The sequence below is a fragment of the Mobula hypostoma genome, chromosome 6 (assembly GCF_963921235.1).
Source record: "Mobula hypostoma chromosome 6, sMobHyp1.1, whole genome shotgun sequence".
NCBI lineage: Eukaryota > Metazoa > Chordata > Chondrichthyes > Myliobatiformes > Myliobatidae > Mobula > Mobula hypostoma.
In genome coordinates this window covers 68,978,791-68,999,386 of record NC_086102.1, presented here as the reverse complement: position 1 = coordinate 68,999,386, position 20,596 = coordinate 68,978,791, and the positions used below count along the sequence as shown (strand labels likewise).

General features: G+C 41.4%; 1 pseudogene; it reads right to left on the bottom strand.

Annotated features, from left to right (window-relative positions):
- Nucleotides 1-20,596, bottom strand: part of LOC134348082 (tRNA (cytosine(34)-C(5))-methyltransferase, mitochondrial-like) — a 61,713-nt pseudogene that overhangs the window by 28,122 nt on the left and 12,995 nt on the right.

The window sequence follows — 20,596 nt, the reverse complement described above, 5'->3', positions numbered from 1 at the left end:
GACAAGAGGACGTACAGGAGTGAGATATGCCAACTAGTGGAGTGGTGTCACAGCAACAACCTGGCACTCAACATCAGTAAGATGAAAGAGCTGATTGTGGACTTCAGGAAGGGTAAGACGAAGGAACACATACCAATCCTCATAGAGGGATCAGAAATGCAGTGAGTGAGCAGTTTCAAGCTCCTGGGTGTCAAGATCTCTGAGGACCTAACCTGGTCCCAACATATCGATGCAGCTACAAAGAAGGCAAAACCGCAACTATACTTCATTAGGAGTTTGAAGAGATTTGGTATGTCAACAGGAACACTCGAAAACCTCTTTAAATGTACCGTGGGGAGCATTCTGACGGGTTGCCTCACTGTCTGGTATGGGCGGGGGGTGGGGGTGGGGGGGCGACTGCACAGGACCAAAAGAAGCTGGAGAAGGTCGTAAATTTAGTTGGCTCCATCTTGGGTACTAGCCTACAAAGCACCCAGGACATCTTCCAGGAGCAGTGTCTCAGAAAGGCAGTGTCCATTATTAAGAACTCCCAGCACCTCAGTGCCCTTTTCTCATTGTTACCATCAGGTAAGAGGTACAGAAACCTGAAGGCACACACTCAGCAATTCAGGAACAGCTTCTTCCCCTCTGCCACCCGATTCGTAAATGGACATTGATCCCATGAACATTACCTCACTTCTTAAATATATATTATTTCTGTTTTGCACGATTTTTAATCTATTCATTATACGTATACTGTAACTGATGTACTTATTTTTTTAAATTCTTTTTCTTCTCCTATATTATGTATTGCATTGAACTGCTGCTGCTAAGTTAATAAATTTCATGACACATGCCGGTGATAATAAACCTGATTCTGAGATGGTACATATTGCAGCCTGTGTCCTAGTGAAGAACAGAATGAATGTTTAAAATGGTGAATGGGATAGTAATCGTAAATAAAAGAACAGAGCAAATAGAAGAAGGAGTAGGCCATTCACCTCCTTGTGCTTGTATCACCATTTAGTACGATCAAGGCTGAACTTTTAACCAGCACCCCTTTCCTCCACTGACCCTGTACCTCTTGACTCCATTAAAAAATATATTGATCTCCATCTTCAACAAAAGCAGCGACCAAGTTTCCACAGTCTTATAAGCTGCAGAATCCCAAAGGTTTACTACTTAGGAGGAGACAATGGCGCTTAACAGCGACTCCTTTGCTTGCATCTTCGGAAACAGCTCTACTTCCATCTTTAATATCTCTGTTTTTCCCTTTCAGGGTTCTTCTGAAGACCCTGACCTGGAGTTGCACGCTGACTTCCATTCTTTGCGGGAATGGGACCCACTCTCGGGGTTTCACAACTGGCCGTTATTCGACATGCCAAGGATGCTGCCTAAGAGATTAGCTTGACTTCGGAGTTCTGGGATCTCATGGCTCTGGAGATTGGCGGACCGAAGGCTGGTATCCCGGCAGGAAATTGGTGTGTCGTGGGAGACCAAAGATCTCTGGCTGTGTGCCCAGAGACCTGAGATCTTCGGGCACAGAGCTCAGAAAAAGTGAAACAACAGACTTTTAACATCGTAAATAAGTGAGTTATTTGTTATGCCTCCCCCCTCGCTGTGAAACAGAGATACCTGTCGAATACTGGGTGAACGAGTAGTGTTTGGGGTACTGCAAGTCTGTGTCTTTGCTGTTGCTTCGCTGCACGCTTGAGTGTTCAGTGGTGGATGCCAATGCTTTTTCTTAAATTGGTGGGGGAGGGGGGAATCATTGCTTTGCTGCGGCTTACACGTGGGAGGAGCTGGGGGGACTTTGGGGATCTAACATTTAACTGTCATTCATTCTTTGGGGGCACTCCTCTGTTTTCGTGGATGGTTGCGAAGAAAAAGCATTTCAGGATGTACATTGTATACATTTCTCTGATGTTAAATGTACCTTTGAAACCTTTGAAACTTTCTGGGTGAAGAAATTTGATTCCACCTCAGTCAGCTGTGAAATGCCAACTCCTTTTTCCGAAACAGTGAATCCTGGCTCTAGCCATCTTAAACCAGGAAGAAACTTTAACAGCTCAACCTTGCCTCTCCTACCTAAAATTGAACTATATACTGTAGTCACATTTCTGCAATGGGAATTATATTGTGTACATTTACAAAGATTTACTTTATTGATCTGTCTACTTTTTTTTACAAATACTTACAAATAAGCACAAATCCTTTCCAAGCACAGTCATGATCTTTGTGAGCTGATGCTAATGCTGCGCAGAAAAGAGCCACATGGCCAGAGTTTAAGCTAGCAAGAACTTGCCTAGCAAAAATGCCTTTGCTGTACTTAAACAAAAAGATTGATATCCCATTCACCATTTTAAACATTCATTCTGTTCTTCACTGGGACACAGTTGTTGCTCTGGAAGGCTAATACACCTTTTCATTCAGGCTTTTCTGAGCATGCTGGATGCATTTCCAAAGAATGAGTGCTAAAAGATGTCACTAGAGTATTTTACACACACAGAAGTATATTACTGATAGCACTCCTAAGCTAGGAACCTTGGGCAAACCCCTGCCCTCTTCAGCTGATTTGCTGATGATCTGGCACAATGATTAGCCCCACAGCTTGGTATGGAGAGAATCGTGCTGGTAAGTGGTGAGGCCAGTCAGTGCTGGGATTTGGACCTCAGTGTGCACCCTGCCTGGCACAGTGTGGGTGAGATTTCGCTGGGGAGTAGCAGCAGTTGCTTTGTGTGTTGTCAGACCATTCAGATCCTAGTCTCCCTATTCACCACCTGTTGAATGTGGTGGTAGCTGCTGCCTCTCACACAGCACACCCCGCGCCAGAATTTCAGTCCTTTGCAAACTCACTGGCTGGCCTGTGCATTGCGTGGACCATGCACATCCAGGTTTGGTCTAAATAGGAACCAAACTGCTGAATTTGAGAAGTGAGGTGAAAATGACTGCTCTGGCCACGAGGTAAACATTTGACCAAGTGTGACAGGGCATCCTAGCAAAACTGGTCAATGGGTACCAAAAGGGAAAATACTCCAATGATTGTAATCAATGTCACACACGGTAGGAGGCTGTTACTGTTTTACATCAATCTTCTCAGCCACAGGATAATATGTCAGGAGTATCTTAAGACAGTAATCAAACACATTCATCAGTTAGCTTCATCAAAAGCTAGGGTGTCCCATTTGAAAGCACCACTTTCCAAATGAAGTAGCCCATGCCTACACGCATCAACACCAAGGCAATATTCAAGCAGAGGCTGATGAGTGGTGTCGGGCAATTATCACTACCTACCCTTGTCATTACTTTTGGATTCCCTCAACTCGACTTGCAACATAAATCCCCCATCTGAAAGTGTAGGTAAGAGGCAGGGCACTCTACAAGTGACTCAATGTCTCTTGCATCAATGTCTTTCCACCATCTGTAAGGCACAAGTTAGGAGAGTCATGAAACAGTCCCCACTTACTTGGTTTCAATACATCCCAAGAAACTTGGTAACATTCAGGACAAGGTAACACACTTACTTGAATGCCATCCCATCAACCACCCTAAACATTCATTCCCTCCACTATTCACAGCACAGAAGCTGCAGTGTGCATCACCGACAAAATGCATTGCAGTTCCTCATACAAGCTACTGGACAGCAGCTCCTGAACTTATGACTTTTTATAATGGGAACAACAACACAACACAGACTATCCTCACTTGGAAATTTTTTGCCATTGCTTCACTGCCACATGCAAAATTGCCATGGGAATACATTCACTAAAAGGACTACAGCAGTTCAAGGTCACAGCTTAGCACCATCATATCAGAATCAGGTTTAATATCACCAGCAAATGTGAAATTTGTTAACATTATAGCAGCAGTACAATGAAATATATGATAAATAAATAAAGAAAACTGAATTACAGTAAGTAATTAAATAGTTACATTAAAATAAGTATGCAAAAGAAGTGAGGTAGTGTAGTGCACTACCTATAATTAGAGATAGGTTATAAATGCTAGCTTTGCCAGTGACAGCTAAAATATGAAGTTGAAAGAAATAGCTCCAGAATCAGTTTATGGCCTAAAACTTAACATTAAACTATGCCAGTACATTAGTTTTAAAAATCTGTCCATACATTTAACATTCTTCCTAAAGGTCAAGGTGCTTTGTTTGTAGACTACATTTCTTTCAATGGGCCAAGATCCATTCCAGGGACTTCAGCACATAACCGATACCAATATTTGAATGCAGTATTAAACAGACATTGCAATGATACAGATACAAAACTATAGAAATATGATAAATTGAGATTAGAATCATTTCTATATCATTTAATCAGAACATCTTATTTTCTTTATTCGCTAAGGAAATAATCTCTTTTATTACCTGACTTTGTCCTACAACTTTCCATGTTCATGCCCGTATTTTTTATCAAAATATTCCAAAGCTGGTATACAAATTTGTTTCTGTGACTTCTGTCTGATCTGAGACTTTTTATTCTTATTGTTCTAAAAAGACAAAATTCAAAACAACAAATGATTCCTTCATCCTTTATTACCTCATTATTTAGTTTTTTCTTTACTACATCTGACTCCACCACCTTTTCTGGTTGTTCAGCTTTATCATATTAGTTTTAACTATAATTCCATTTTAGTTTGCTCTGCTTACTGGTCACAAATCCCTATTAGACTCACAGCAATATGGATTTTACTATCTATCCATATCTCTCATAACCTTGCTGTCAGATTACCCCTTAAGGCTGATTTATACTTCTGCGTCAACTTGACGCAGTGCCTACGCGGATCCCTACGCCGTAGCCTGACGTGCACCTCTCCCATAATGTAACTGCGCATCGCAGCAACACAGACCGCAACAGCTGTGATTGAGTCCATTTGGTAGCACTACATTTCCTCCTACACTGCAATAGCTTCCCATTGGCCGACTGAAAGGCAGGGAAGGAACTCTGGCTGCAATGCTTTCCATAAAGCTTTACAGACCTCCGAAATTATGAAGGACACTTTTTACTTTTATGAAAAAAGATGCTCGCTTTAAACTTGTTTACCCTGAGAAAGACTACCATGACCATGAAGCCTTGCGCTGGCAGGTGTGTGCACCTGCGCAACGTGCCCGGATTGCAGAGCGACGCAGACACACCAACGCACAAATATAAATGCTCGCAATGCACATAGGCCACTTGTGTAGGTTATGGCGTTGAGTTAACACACAAGTATAAATCAGCCTTTAGACTCCTTCACTCCACAGAACTCAAGCCCAGGTTATCCAAACACTCCCCAAAACGTACATGAAACGTACGTGGAAAAGAACGTGAAAGGAGTATGACATTACGCCACCACATATTCTCACTCAAAGTAGAAATGAAATTTACACACATCTCTCAGGTTCCCTTGTTTTCCTTTTTGGAGTTATACATAACCGCTATGTAGGAAGAAAGCATTATTTATTTATTGAGATACAGCACTTAATAGGCCCTTCTGGCCCTTCGAGCCACGCTGCCCAGCAATCCCCCGATTTAATCCGAGCCTAATCACAGGACAATTAACCTACTAATCCATATGTCTTTGGACTGTGGAAAGAAACCACAGCACTGAGAGAAAACCGATGTGGTCATGGGGACAACGTACAAACTTTTTATAGGCAGTGGTGGGAATTGAACCTGGGCCACTGGTACTGTAAAGTGTTGTGCTATCCACTAAACTGGATTGATGTTGGAGTAAGTTAAAAGGTTGGCACAACATCGTGGGCCAAAGGTCATGTACTGTGGTGTACTTTTCTATGTACAAACATACCCAGTGTATAAATGCCATGAAATTAATTTTTTGCAGCTTCAGCACATTACAGACATGCAAACATAATGTGAAATAAACTGAATATTCAGACAACATCCTGGAGCATCTTCCTTGCACACTGTGCAGCAGTCACATCTTTCCTATAGTGTGAAGGCTAGAACTGCACACAATACTTCTAAATGGGTTCTAAACTTGTAAAGTAACGCCCCAAATGTTACATTCCATTTACCTTTCCAATGAAACAAGAACGCCAGATATCCTCTCCACCATCCTCATGGGTTGTTCAGTCAATGTACAAACCCCATTTCCAGAAAACTTGGGATATTTTCCAAAATGCAATAAAAACAAAAATCTGTGATATGTTAATTCACGTGAACCTTTATTTAACTGACAAAAGTACAAAGAAAAGATTTTCAATAGTTTTACTGACCAACTTAATTGTATTTTGTAAACATACACAAATTTAGAATTTGATGGCTGCAACATACTCAACAAAAGTTGGGACAGAGTTAAAATAAGATTGAAAAGTGCACAGAATATTCAAGTAACACCGGTTTGGAAGACTCCACATTAAGCAGACTAATTGGTAGCAGGTGAGGTATCATGACTGGGTATAAAAGTAGCATCCATCAAAAGCTCAGTCTTTGCAAGCAGTCTACGCTCTGTCCGCCAGAGAAAGCAGGATCTCCCAGTGGCCACACATTTTAATTCCACATCCCATTCCCATTCTGACATGTCTATCCACGGCCTCCTCTACTGTAAAGATGAAGCCACACTCAGGTTGGAGGAACAACACCTTATATTCCATCTGGGTAGCCTCCAACCTGATGGCATGAACATTGACTTCTCTAACTTCCGCTAGGCCCCACCTCCCCCTCGTACCCCAGCTGTTACTCATTTTTATGCACACATTCTTTCTCTCACTCTCCTTTTTCTCCCTCTGTCCCTCTGAATATACCTCTTGCCCATCCTCTGGGTCACTGCCCCCCCCGTCTTTCTTCCCGGACCTCCTGTCCCATGATCCTCTCGTATCCCCTTTTGCCTATCACCTGTCCGGCTCTCGGCTCTATCCCTCCCCCTCCTGTCTTCTCCTATCATTTTGCATCTCCCCCTCCCCCTCCAGCTTTCAAATCCCTTACTCACTCTTCCTTCAGTTAGTCCTGACGAAGGGTCTCGGCCTGAAACGTCGACTGCGCCTCTTCCTATAGATGCTGCCTGGCCTGCTGCGTTCACCAGCAACTTTGATGTGTGTTTCTTTGCAAGCAAGGATGGGTCATGGCTCACCCCTTTGTGCCAAAATTCATGAGAGAATTGTGTTACGTACCCCGTAACTGGGTTGCCAAACCAGCAGAAATGGATCACTCAGTTGGAGTCTGGATTACTAGAACTAAGAAAGTTTTATTAAAGAAACAAGGAACACAGTAATCGAAAGGATAATAAATGCAACAGTTCAGCAATGATAAACCCACATGTGCACAGAATTAAGATAACAGCATCAATCAAGCTCTATCGTTGTCTAGGGATAAATGACCAATTTCAAAGTGATACATAGTTCAGTCCAATTTAGTAGTTCAGTTCGCTGTAATCGTTGCCATGGCGATGGACAATGTGGGGGGAGAGAGAGAGAGATAACGGGAACGACTGATCATTCAGAAACGGCTTCCACTCACAGACCGGCGATATTGCTCACAAGCAGCTTTTGGGCGGGTCCTTGGTGATGTCACCTGAGGTCACCGACTGTGACCCCTCCTCCAGGTGCGGTCGATCCTCTGCAGTGAACCCGGCACCCAAGCAAGGGCGGACACACACCGGGTTTCCGCTGATCGTACCTTTCCACCCTGTGCGTTGTCCGATACTTTCCACCGACTTGTGAGAGGCGCACCGCTTCCAGGGTCTCGTTACCTCGGGTGTCGTGTGTCCTGCCTTAGCGAACCGGTCCCTTTTTATCCCCCTGCTGGGGTATCGCCTGTCCATTACTTCAAACAGTTCAGGGTTCAAAGGGGGAGCCGCTCCAGACAGCTCTCTCTCTCCCGTCCCTTCATTACACATCTCCAGATGCTGTTTCATTGTGTTCCTTATCTCTCTCTTGAAGACAGGTGGCAGACCAACTGCTGATCACACAGGACAGCTAACATCTTATCTATGTGTATTCTCATCACAATTGTTAGTCAGTTTAAAAGGAACATTTCTCAATGCAAAGGGCAAGGTCGGAAACCACTGTTGAATGCGTGTGATCTTCGAGCCCTCAGGTGGCACTGCCTAAGAAACCGTCATGCTACTGTGACAATTATAGCCACTTGGGCTCGGGAGTACTTCGGAAAACCATTGTCACTCAACACAGTCCATTGCTACATCCAGAAATGCAACTTGAAACTGTATTACGCAAGGAGGAAGCCATACATCAACTCTATGCAGAAACGCCGGCGAGTTCTCTGGGCCCGAGCTCATCTCAGATGGACCGAAAGACTGTGGAACCGTGTGCTGTGGTCAGATGAGTCCACATTTCAGTTAGTTTTCGGAAAAAACGGGTGTCGAGTTCTCCGTGCCAAAGATGAAAACGACCATCCAGATTGTTATCAGTGAAAGGTGCAAAAGTCAGCATTTGTGATGGTATGGGGGTGCATCAGTGCCCACGGCATGGGTGAGTTGTATGTATGTGAGGGCACCATTGACTCTGAGGTATATATGAGGATTTTAGAGAGACATATGTTGCCATCAAGGCGACGTCTCTTCCCGGGACATCCATGCTTATTTCAGCAGGACAATGCCAGACCACATTCTGCACGGGCTACAACGGCGTGGCTTTGTAGACACAGAGTGTGCGTGCTTGACTGGCCTGCTGCCAGTCCAGATCTATCTCCTATTGAAAATGTATAGCGCATCATGAAGAGGAGAATCAGACAACGGAGACCACGGACTGTTGAGCAGCTGAAGTCTTATATCAAGCAAGAATGGACAAAATTTCCAATTGCAAATCTACTACAATTACTATCCTCAGTTCCAAAATGATTAAAAAGTGTTATTAAAAGGAAAGGTGATGTAACACAATGGTAAACATGCCTCTGTTCCAACTTTTGTTTTTGCAGATGACTGCATAATCTACCCTGAGATAAAAAATGACCAAGATGCTCAGCTGCTGCAAAACGATATTGATTCATTATGTCAATGAGAGTCTCAATGGCAAATGTCCTTTAACTCATCTATTTGTTATGCTGTGCATGTCAGTCACAAAGTTAATCCAACCAACATGACATATAACATGAATGGACAGATTCTTGAAACAGTCACCCACCACCCATATCTTGGTGTTGAAATTAGCAAGGATCTTAACTGGGCATGCCACATCAATCAGATTACAGCCAAAGCAAATAAAATGCTGGGTATCCTGAGAAGAAACCTCCACTCATGTAGTAATTCCATCAAGGACATGGCATATAAGACACTCATCCATCCAAAGGTCAAGTATTGCGCAGCCATATGGGATCCCCATTAAGGTAACAATAAGAAGTCCATCGAAACAATCCAACACCATGCTGCTCGCTTTGTGTTAAACGATTACAGCAGGAAATCCAGTGTCACCAACGTGCTCTCTAACCTTCAATGGGAACCACTTAAAAACCGACGTGTTAAACTATGGTTGATTTTTATCTTCAAAGAAGTTCACAACGTCACTCCATCAAACATCCAAATTTGTCACAGGGTCAGTTCAACTCGACAGCAAACTGGACCTCACATATTGTATCAAATTCTGAAGCAAACATCACACTGTCTTTAATGTAAAATAGCCAAAGATAAAAAGTGGATGGGTTCCACAACAGGATAATGAACCTAAACACACCTCAAAATCCATAATGGACGACCTCAAGAGGCGCATGCTGAAGGTTTTTCCATGGCCCTCACAATCCCCTCATCTAAACATCATCAAGAATCTGTGGATACACCTCAAAAGAGCAGTGCATGCAAGACGGCCCAACAATCTCACAGAACTAGAAGCTTTTTACAAGGAAGAATGGGCGAAAATCCCCCCAAGCAAGAACTGAAAGACTCTTAGCTGGCTGTAAAAAGCATTTACAAGCTGTGATACTTGCCAAAGGGGGTGTTGCGAAGTACTGCCATGCAGGGTGCCCAAACTTTTGCTTCGGGCCCTTTTCCCTTTTTGTTATTTTGAAACTGTAAAAGATGGAAATAAAAATGTTTTCTTGCTTAAAATATTATAGAAATGTGTCATCTTTAACTTTATGCCTTTTGGAAATCAGTTCATCTTTTACTCGCTTAGCTATTCACAGTAACAGAAATTTTGACCAGGGTGCCCAAACTTATGCATGCCACTGTATTAGTTGTATTCTGTACAAACAAGTCACAGATTTAGCCCGAGATCATGACAAATATGTGGATCAGTGAGAGGGGAAGGTAAAGCAAGTGATGCCAGAGCACAGGGAAAAGACCAAAGTTGGCAATTCCAAAGGTAGAGATCTGAAGGTTGTAACCCTTGGCTCGGCTTTTCTGGAGACCAGAGGCCTGATGTTTATGAGTCCGGACTAGAAATTGGAGGTTGGAGGCTGAAGTCTGAGTGTTTGGGGTCAAGAACCAAGGCCCAGAAGCAGCCTGTCCTGTCTATGTATGTGAGTGGGTAGGAGGGTTGGACAATGGGAAAGGGTATGTTTTGCTGCTGTTATTTTGTTTCGTTATTGATGTTGCTTGTGTTATTCTGTTGAACATTATGAGCATGTTATGTTGGAACCGAAATGTGTGCCCCAGCGTATCCGAAAGTGTGTTGGTTGTTAATGCAAATGACGCATTTGTGTTTCAATGTACATGTGATAAATAAACTTGAATCTGAATCTGAATTCCTGGCCCTCACTAGGTCCTGTTTCCATCATTCCCTTTACACTTACTGCAGCCCCTTTTCTCACGCTCCCTTCAAATTCAGGAGGAAGCATCTTTTCATTATCCATCCTCTCAAATCTCCTGATTCTTTAATGAGATCCTATTGTACACAATCTCCAACAAGTAAGATTCACTGAACTCAAATCGCTCCTTTTAAGATTTACATTCTCATCAAGGCAAGCATCGCACTCCTTAAACTAGGAGATAAAAACATTATGCTGGTGGTCTTACTAAAGTATTATTCAACTATAACAACACTACAACACACTTTTATCTACCCCTTTTGAAATACAGGGAAGGTTTTAATTATCCTTTCTAATTGCTTGATGTAACTTTTTTTTACTCATTCACAGGAAATAGGTATCAATTACCCTAACTGCATCCTTATAGGCCTCCTACATCACCAACAGCCATTCTTTTGGTGAGGGTATAACCACTGTGTATTAGTGAAAGGAATTCCATATTTCAAACACAATGGTGAAGAAGGAATGGTAATATATTTCCCAATCAGATAGGCATCTGACCTGGAAGGGAAGCTATAGGTAATGTGCCTGTATGCTTTATGCTCTGTTCTTCCTGGTGATACAGGTTACATATTTCAATTTTGTGTAACATTAAGCTATTTGAGTAACTGCTCTTGCATCCTGTTCCTGTAAATTTGGGATCAAGGGGGACCATATAAATGTTAATGTTTTTATCTATTTATTTTATTTAGCCATATAGTGCAGGGTAGGCCCTTTTGACCCATCAAGTTATGCCACCCCAGCCAAGTTGCTAGCTCAACACTCAACCCAGCACAGATGGAAAAGGTGCAAAGAGCCGGCCGGATTCGAACCCAGGACCACTCGCCTCAAAGTCCGGTGAGGATGCCACTACACCACCGGCTGGCTTTGATGAAGGTATGGTTGGTGAATTTTTTAATGGCATAAAGATAAATGGGAAAGTAATTTCTGGGCAGGATACAATGAGACTGCGGAGAAATTCATAGGACAGAGAACTAGGAAAAAGGATACAATTTGAAAAATGAGATTGCCAATTTTAGGAGAAAAAAATCAGAATTTTAAATAAATAGTTGAGAAGCTCTGGGATCTAGAAGTATATGGATGTTCTAGTCAGAAATGACTAGCAGACAGGCATAGCAATTAGGAAAACTAACAGAATGTTCTTATCTATTGTGAGCAAAATTAAATACAAATCCAGAGAGTCCAAAAATTTCTTTGACTTCACAAGACTTGTTTTCTTTTCTTTTTACTAATGCTGTCTGATCTGCTGAATGTTTCAAACATTCCGCATTTTTTCCCAACCTATGCATTTTTTTGATTTAGCAAAAGTTGGGAGCTGATACTTCAAAATGCAGGGGGCCCCGGTGCAACCAAATCCAAGGTGGGGGGGGAGTGGTGGGGTGGGTAAAGGGTACAGTTTAGTTCTTCTTATTTATGAAAGGCTATTATTCGACTAGATGTAAGAGTATAATGCATAATGAAGCAGTTCATTGACGACTGATAGGACAAATATATGGATGTCTAATGAGGAAAGGATAGATCTGCTAGGTGTGTAGCTACTGGAGATTAAAAGAGAATGAGGGAGGGAGAGAAGTAACTGAGAAACATATCATGATACACTGAGGTTTTAAAACATTGATGTGGAATGATGTTTCTGCTTGTGAGAGATCCTAGAACTAGAAGTCACTGTTTAAAAGTGAACATCACCCATCTAAGACAGGCATTTTTTTTCCCTCACATCTTCTTATGAAATATGAGGTTATTTGGCCCAACAAGACTATTCCAGCTGATTCCATTTCATTACATCCTAATCTCGCCATCAACTTGGCTCCAATTCTTGTGCTATCCACCTACATGAGGGGCAATTTAAAGAAGCTAATTAATCTACCAGCATAATCTCTGGTAGATGGGTAGGATGAGTGACCGAGGTTCTACACAGAGTGGTCAGGGAGCTGAAATGAAATCTTTTCTGACATCCTTCACATCCATGAGGAGTAAAAATCTTTATGTTACGTCTCCGTCTAAATGTGCAGTCATAGTAATTTATAATAAATAGAACAGTCAATGCAACATAGATGTGACTATCAGCTACTAGAACAGAAAAGGCTAAGAAAATTTTAGAAATTAGTAGTATACTGTAGATTTGGAATGGAGCTCGCAACACAACCGCCATACACGGCGGCACCTTGTTTGCTAAGTTAAAAAGTAGGACATCCAGGGTTCTGATCTTAGGATTGCTAGCCATGCAATGTACCGGTGAGGCAAAAACTATACTTCTACTATACTTTATTGTCACCAATTGATACTAGAACGTACAATCATCACAGTGACATTTGATTCTGCGCTTCCCACTCCCTGGATTACAAATCGATAGTAAATATTAAAATTTTAAATTGGAAATCATAAATAGAAAATAGAAAAATGGAAAGTAAGGTAGTGCAAAAAGACCGAGAGGCAGGTCCAGATATTTGGAGGGTACGGCCCAGATCCGGGTCAGGATCTGTTCAGCAGTCTTATCACAGTTGGAAAGAAGCTGCTCCCAAATCTGGCCGTACGAGTCTTCAAGCTCCTGAGCCTTGTCCACGTAGGGAAGAGGGACGAAGAGTGTGTTGGCTGGGTGGGTCGTGTCCTTGATTATGCTGGCAGCACTGCTCCCACAGCGTGCGGTGTAAAGTGAGTCCAAGGACAGAAAATTGGTTTGTGTGATGTGCTGCGCCGTGTTCACAATCTTCTGCAGTTTCTTCCAGTCTTGGACAGGACAACTTCCAGACCAGGTTGTGATGCACCCTAGAAGAATGCTTTCTATGGTGCATCTATAAAAATTAGTGAGGGTTTTAGGGGACAGTTCAAATTTCTTCAGTTTTCTCAGGAAGTAAAGGCACTGGTGGGCCTTCTTGGCAGTGAACTCTGCTTGGTTGGATCAAGTCAGGTCATTTGTGATATTGACCCCGAGGAACTTAAAGCTTTTGACCTGTTCCACTTGCGCACCAGTGATGTAAATTGGGTTGTGCAGTCCGCTACTCCTTCTGAAGTCAACAACCAATTCCTTCGTCTTGCTGACGTTGAGGGATAGGTTACTGTCTTCACACCATGCCACCAGGTTCTTAATTTCCTCTCTGTACTTAAACTCATCATTACCCGAGATACGGCCTACAATTGTTCTGTCATCAGCAAACTTATATATTGAGTTCGATGGAAACTTGGCTACCAATCATGGGTGTACAGTGAGTACAGCAGGGGGCTGAGTACGCAGCCTTGTGGGGCACCGGTGCTCAGAGTGATTGTAGAGGAGAGCTTGTCCCCTATTTTTACAGCCTGGATCCTGTCTGTGAGGAAGTTGAAGATCCAGCTGCAGATCTGAGTGCTAAGGCCCAGGTTCCGGAGCTTACGAATCAGTTTATTTGGAATGATGGTATTCAAGGCAGCGCTGTAGTCAATGAAAAGGAGCCTTACGTATGCGATTATACAGTTTAATACAGGGAAAGTGGGACCTATACAATAAGGATGGTTTGCGCTTAAAATTGGAGGAAAACTAATATCCTAGCAGGAAGGTGTGTTAATGCTGCATGGTGGGATTTAAATTAGAATTGCAGAGGGATAGAAACCAGAGTACCAGAACAGTTAGTGGAGGGCTTGTGGAGGTAGATGCTGGTAAGACCTCAGACAAAGTTAGGAATCAAAAGGTTGAGCATGGTCTGACTAGCGTCCTGAACTGTGTGTATTTCAATGCAAGAAGTATTGTAGGAAAGGTGGATGATAGCGCTGAAGATGAGGTAGCTGGTTTACAGAGGCAGTGTGTAATGAGAAGAGGCTGTTCATAAGACAAAACTGCAGTCAACAGGATGAGTTGCAATGTAGGAGGTGGACAAAATCAAAAAGGGTGAATACAGGTCTGAAGGTGTCATAGTTAAATGCGTGCAGTATATGGAATAAGGTAGATGGAAGTAGCACTGTTTCAGATTGACATGTATGATGTTATAGGCATCACTGAACCATGGCCAACCCATCACAATTGGTGTTCAGTCACAAATGTGGCTATGGAGTTAAAGTTTGTTTGTTTTTTTTTATTGATTAATTGACAAACAGACCTTTCCAGCCCTTCGAGCCATGCTACCCAGCAACTCCCACAATTTAACCCTAGCCTAATAATGGGACAACTTACAATGACCTATTAACCTACCAACCAGTAAGTCTTTGGACTGTGGGAAGAAACCAGAGCACCTGGAGGTAATGCACAGGGAGAACTTACAAACTCTTTACCGGCAGCAATAGGAATTCAACCTGGATCACCTCTACTGTAAAATGTTGTGCTAACCACTAGCTTCCTCCAGGATGCTGGAATTAGTACACCTGTTCTTCCGGCTAATTCTCAATCTCTTGGAGGCATCTTTGATAGTATGTTTCCAGGGATTTTATGTGCCTGCTAGATGTTGTCTGACTTTGATAAGGTCCCGCATAAGAGGTTAGTGGGCAAAATTAGAGCACATGGTATTGGGGGTAGGGTACTGACATGGATAGAAAATTGGTTGGCAGGCAGGAAACAAAGAGTTGGGGATTAACAGGTCCTTTTCAGAATGGCAGGCAGTGACTAGTGGAGTACTGCAAGGCTTGGTGCTGGGACCACAGCTATTTACAATATACATTAATGATGTAGATGAAGGGATTAAAAGTAACAATAGCAAATTTACAGATGACACAAAGCTGGGTGACAGTGTGAAATGTGAGGAGGATGTTATGAGAATACAGGGTGACTTGGACAGGTTGGGTGAATGGGCAGATGCAGTTTAATGGGGATAAATGTGAGGTTATCCACTTTGGTGGCAAGAACAGGAAAGTAGATTACTATCTGAATGGTGTCAAGTTAGGAAAAGGGGAAGTACGACGAGATCTGGGTGTCCTTGTTCATCAGTCACTGAACCTAAGCATATAGGTACAGCAGGCAGTGAAGAAAGCTAATGGCATGCTGGCCTTCATAACAAGGGGAGTTGAGTATAGGAGCAAAGAGGTCCTTCTGCAGTTGTACAAAGCCCTGGTGAGACCCCACCTGGAGTACTATGTGCAGGTTTGGTCTCCAAGTTTGAGGAAGGACACTCTTGCTATACAGGGAGTGCAGCTGAGGTTGACTGAGTTAATTCCAGGGATGGCAGGAATGTCATATGTTGAAAGATTAGAGCGACTGGGCTTGTATACACCTGAATTTAGAAGGATAAGAGGGGATCTGATTGAAATGTATAAGATTATTAAGGGATTGGACACGCTAGAGGCAGGAAACATGTTCCAGATGTTGGGGGAGTCCAGAACCAGAGGCCACAGTTTAAGAATAAGGGGTAGACCATTTAGAACGGAGTTGAAGAAAAACTTTTTCGCACAGAGGGTTGTGCATCTGTGGAATGCTCTGCCTCAGAAGGCAGTGGAGGCCAATTGTCTGGATTCTTTCAAAAAAGAGTTAGATAGGGCTCAAGATAGCAGAATCAAGGGATATGGGGAGAAGGCTGGAACAGGGTACTGATTGTGGATGATCAGCCATGATCACAGTGAATGGTGGTGCTGGCTTGAAGGGCTGAATGGCCTACTCCTGCACCACTTGTCTATTGACTCCACTCCATATAGCAAGGAGGGGAGGACTATAGTTTTATAGACCAGAAGCTTAGTGTTGGTCCTGATATCCCAATCTTCAAAAACCCCCCTTTCTCAGCCTGGCAAAAGCTCCACTTGCACAGCCTATTCTGCAATTCATTTCAAGATCAATGCTGCCTCTTGAAGAAAGAAGGCTGCCAAGATATGGGAAATGATCAGTGTTCTCCAGAGGTATGTTGTCAACTTGGATGGTTAGAGGTTTAGGAGCTTGATCTGAAGTAGGTTGGTGCAGGACTTGGATTTTCTTGATGTTTAGATCAAGCTAACAAATAGATATTGAATCAAGGTAACAAGTGTAATGCCCAACTTGTTGGTTTAGCACAGGTAGAAAACCGGCCCTTGAATAGGGATAAGTAGTAATTAAGGGTTTAAGAGACAATGCTACACTGCAGACAGGCCTATGAGATAAATGGATTGAAAACAAAACCTAAAGAGATTTCCCAGGAATTTAAGGAGGTTTGATTTATCATCAAACACTTAATAAACTTCTACAAATACACTGTTGAAAGTACCCTAAAATCATGGTGTGGTATGGCAATTTGAATGCTTGTAATATAAGAAGCTGCAGAGTCGTGGACTCTGTCCAATATATCACAGGCATGCTCCTCCCCACCACTGATAGTATCCAAGGAAATTCAAGAAGGCAACATCTATCAACAAAGAACTCCACCATCTAGGCCATGCCATCTTTTCTCAGCTACCATCAGCAGGAGGTTCAGAAGCTCAAAGTCCCACACCACCAGGTTCAAGAACAGCTACATCCCTTTAATGATCTGATTCTTGAATCGACCAGCAAAACCTTCACCACTACAGTTGAGGAACATTATGTACACTTTGAACACGTCGCACTGAAATGGACTTGATTCTGGTTCTAATTATGTTTTCTTGTAAAATAGTGTATAATTGATCTTTTTCTGTGAATGCTACTTAGATCATACTTAGATATGTACATATGATGCTCCTAAAAGTAAATCCTTCATTGTATCTGTGTATACATGTACTTGTGCATTTGACAATAAACTTGACTTTGAGCTTGAAAAGTTAAAATTTTCATTTAATCTTTAAGTGAGTGCAAAGCAGAAGGAGGAACAAACAACTTAAAGAACCAATTCTAAAACTTGAAGCATCATTCAAGTTCACAAAACAGGAGGTAATTATTTTGCCAGATATGTAATTGAATCCATCCAAATCAATCCTCTTTATCTTGCATCTTCCAAAAGCACAGTATTTTCATTTGCATTCATTACTTCTTCCCTTAAGGAATGTAGTATCTTTTGTCATGCCTACTGAAAAACATCTAGTTGAACAATGTCTATTCTGCTGTGGAGGGGGAGGGGCAGACCACATTCAGAAGAACCACCAAACAGCGTTTAATAATTTAGCTTACAAAAATATACATGAATGACAAAGACTAATGTGAAACAAAAGCACATTAGAAAATCCATGAATTCCTCAGATTTTTGTATACCTTCAACCAACCTACTTTACAGATAGTTAAGGCAAATAATTGAAAAGTTTATATTTCCTTCTTTGTTCCTGTGCTGTGCTTTGCTCTTCACTGCCAAGTAGTGCAAGATACTGGGGGACTTTATAGTCGAAAGATTGAGATTGCTCCTCTCCTTTGCCATTTTTCTCCACTTCCCTTGTGCATCAAACCAAGTTCACAATCATATCGCTGATCTGGATTCTTTTGTTGGTCTTTCGCTAGATTGGTCTCCACCCAAGAGGGCACATGAATCTTCAATGTAACTTCTAAATCTTCTAACAGGGCACTGCTTTCTCAGTACTGAGCTGTGTGACAGCCTGGTTTTTGTGTTCAAGTCTTTGTGTGAGCCTTGAATCCACAATTTTCAGAAACTGGTGCAAGTTCTCAACTATGGTATAATGAACATTACATCTAGACATTTTCAAATATTATTTAATAAAATTTAGTTTATGACATCCACATTTATCAATAAAAAACAAATCAAAACAAGAAAAATCATTCCCACTTTAATGTAGATTTGACCTTTAAAACAAAACTGTACTTTGTATTTCATTATTTTTACCAGTTATTACTCAAGATGGTCCAGTCATACCACTTGTGATTATGATTTATTTAAAAAGCAATGTCACAAAAGTATGCATTTGGCATGCGAAGCAGGTGACTAAAACAAGCACTTATCCTAAACTGATATCTCTTAAATTGTAGAAAATTTATCAGTTATATTAACAGGATTTGTGTTTATTAAACCCAAGTCATTCTTACATTTATCAAGCATTTAGTAACATACAAAGATCCTTTATACATGCTTCTAAAATATCAAACAAAATACAAACACATCTGTATTTCATTTCATCAATTCTTAAGGAATTCACAAATCAGATTTAATGTGCTTTCCAACCATACGCTTGGTGGTTCAATAAATACTCATGATCAAATTTTTGCAGAATGAAAATATTCCTGTATTAGTCCTTTCAATTACATGGCTCTAAGGTCAAAAAAGTAATAGCTTCTTGGATGAATAGATTTGATGTTATAAATCGTCTTTAGAGATAAAGTTATTTAGTCTATGACATTGTTTAAAGGGACAATTCATAGTTCTCATATTTTTTGACCAAGTCATTTCTGGTTCTTCTAAATACATGGCCAAGTTTAGGTAAACTTACTGCAGATGAACTGTACCTTTTCCTGCAGTTTGCTTTGAGCTAGCATCTCTGACAACTGTATTTTACATTTTAAATAAAGACATTTATCATAACTATCACACTATTTTACATTACTTCACTCTTTCATTTTATATTAAGTCACAACATATTAAATCATCTTATAAATTACCTCCATTCACTGCTTTTAAACCTCTACTTACACAAGCGTCCTGCTGGATGCACTGCAGAATGTGTTTAGCAGGGACGAGGAATCAATAAGGTAGCACAATCCATCACCACAATATGTTTTCTCCACTACATCAAAAACCTGTGGCTGTGGCCTCAAAGGGGGGATAGAGTGTTGACAGAGTATTCCCAATACACGTATCCAAGAACTCAGAATCCTGTCAAAATAAGAGCATAATTATTCAGGAACAACAAAAATAAATAGAATTCTCCCTTGAAACTTCAACAAAATGGGATTCACATCAACCCTTAAGTATTCTTACAAGTTAACTAATTTCTATGAAGAAAATAATGACTAATCCTATCTCTTTGACTCAGGAATACAGATGTAACCATTGGCCATTTTATTGTATCCTATGAACAAAACACGTTGAACAAACTATACAAACAAAATGTGCACAAGGTATCATTCATAAATAGATTTTGCATTTCAATTTGTTGTTATCTAAATGTAATTTTTTGATAAAGGTTTAACTATGCTCTTCTTATATTGTTATTTCTTACATCATGCATTCACGTTACAACATTTACAATGACAGAGACTGCTCTACCACTAATAAACCACTGGCATTTTTTTTTAGTACGAAGTTAAAGATTTCTGCTTTTATCTGACTATATTGAGAAATATTATTTGTTCCATCAGATTGATTCCTGGGATGGCAGGACTTTCATATGAAGAAAGGCTGGATGAACTGGGCTTGTACTCGTTGGAATTTAGAAGATTGAGGGGGGATCTGATTGAAACGTATAAGATCCTAAAGGGATTGGACAGGCTAGATGCAGGAAGATTGTTCCCGATGTTGGGGAAGTCCAGAACGAGGGGTCACAGTTTGAGGATAGAGGGGAAGCCTTTTAGGACCGAGATTAGGAAAAACTTCTTCACACAGAGAGTGGTGAATCTGTGGAATTCTCTGCCACAGGAAACTGTTGAGGCCAGTTCATTGGCTATGTTTAAGAGGGAGTTAGATATGGCCCTTGTGGCTACGGGGGTCAGGGGGTATGGAGGGAAGGCTGGGGCGGGGTTCTGAGTTGGATGATCAGCCATGATCATAATAAATGGCGGTGCAGGCTCGAAGGGCCGAATGGCCTACTCCTGCACCTATTTTTCTATGTTTCTATGTTTCTATATGCCCATGGCAAAAAGAGTTGCTGTAAATTCTGAAGTAATGAATAAAAAGAATTCCATTTTTGCTGTGCAGCTCAATAAACAGATGGAACTCCGGAAATGCTGCACAGTGCACCAATAACTATGTAAAATATCTACCAGAATTCATATCTGAGACATTGTATTCTATCCATTGTATAGAATGGATGACAACACCCTCAATGTTTGCAGACTGGCAGGTAGAACTGCTCAAATGCTTGCATCAAATCTAGTAAGGAAACAATGAGGTAGCTTAAAAAGCTTCTGTTCATTAACT